Raw genomic sequence first — 1,167 nt, 5'->3', positions numbered from 1 at the left:
TGAATAGCCTACCTTGTTTCCTTCAGTGGTACAGGGAACAGGAGTAGATTTGAGTCAGTGGAGGAAGAGTATTGATCAGGAGCTGAAATTAAAGTGTACTTTTAAAGAGGATCACTGGGCCATGACTAATTGTCTGAAGGTGCTTACAAGAGAACACAGGATATGAAGACTGGAAAAATGGAAAAAGCTTTTGGACACAATAAGCACAGAATGCAGAAAGCTAGAGAAGCCAAAATGTAGCTTTGTAAATCTTCTATAAGAGCATTCATACTGGGTGAGAAGGGGTTATGGTGTCTTGACAAAAACTCTTTTTTTTTTTTTTTTTTTTTGGATAGAATATTCCTTTAATATCAACGATACTGCTTAACAGCACAGGGAGGAGGTAGTGGAGAGATGGTCGGGCTTTCTTTCCCTACCCAGCCTACCAGCCTAGACTTGAACAACAGAACCCAACAGCTTACGAGCCACTCAGTGAAGAGGAAGGGAGGGGCTGGAAACCAAGGCTTGAAACTTAGAGGATGGCAAACCGGGAGAGGCCTGCTAGTGAGAGGAGGATTGAGGGCTGAGAAGCCCTAGCACAGGTCTTCAGCGGTGAACATGACCTTGACCCTGCGCAGGATGGAGTCTTTAGCTGCATGATAGGGGTGCTCCTTGGACGGGATCTCCAGGACAGCTGGAATGGACCTCTGGTGGGCATCAAGGGCACGCCGAACCATCTCTGCAATGTACTGGTTGATGAGAATGATGCCAATGTCATCCCTGTTTAGAAACTGCCTGAAAGTGTCTTCGATCTCATTGATGGTGATATCCTTCTCCACTACCAGGAAATTAGGGTGGCGGTTCTTGTTAAGCTCCTCTATGCCACCCAACAGGAAACCAGTCACCGTGTCCTCGTCTCCAATTACCACGATTAGTTTACCCTTGCCCGCCATCCTGTCGGCCAGGCGGCCAGGCAGAGAGCTCCCCAAACACCTGTGATGACCTGCCCCTGCAGCGGCCCCTCTGACAAACACTCTTGATGCAGTTTAGAATTAGCACCTCAGAAGATGTACATGGATTCCTCTCTTTAGGGCATAGACCCAGCTATTTAGTAGCAATGCCTTATGATGGTACCACAAGGGATGCAAGAAACAAGTGACCTTGGAAGGTTAAGGGGCATGAAACACC

At 47.5% G+C, this 1,167-nt stretch overlaps 1 pseudogene; it reads right to left on the bottom strand.

Annotated features, from left to right (window-relative positions):
* Window positions 1-301: 301 nt before the first annotated feature.
* Window positions 302-956, bottom strand: LOC117709352 (V-type proton ATPase subunit F pseudogene; annotated as a pseudogene).
* Window positions 957-1,167: the final 211 nt, after the last annotated feature.

The sequence above is a fragment of the Arvicanthis niloticus genome, chromosome 5 (genome assembly GCF_011762505.2).
Source record: "Arvicanthis niloticus isolate mArvNil1 chromosome 5, mArvNil1.pat.X, whole genome shotgun sequence".
Lineage (NCBI taxonomy): Eukaryota > Metazoa > Chordata > Mammalia > Rodentia > Muridae > Arvicanthis > Arvicanthis niloticus.
This window is presented reverse-complemented; position numbering and strand designations above follow the sequence as displayed.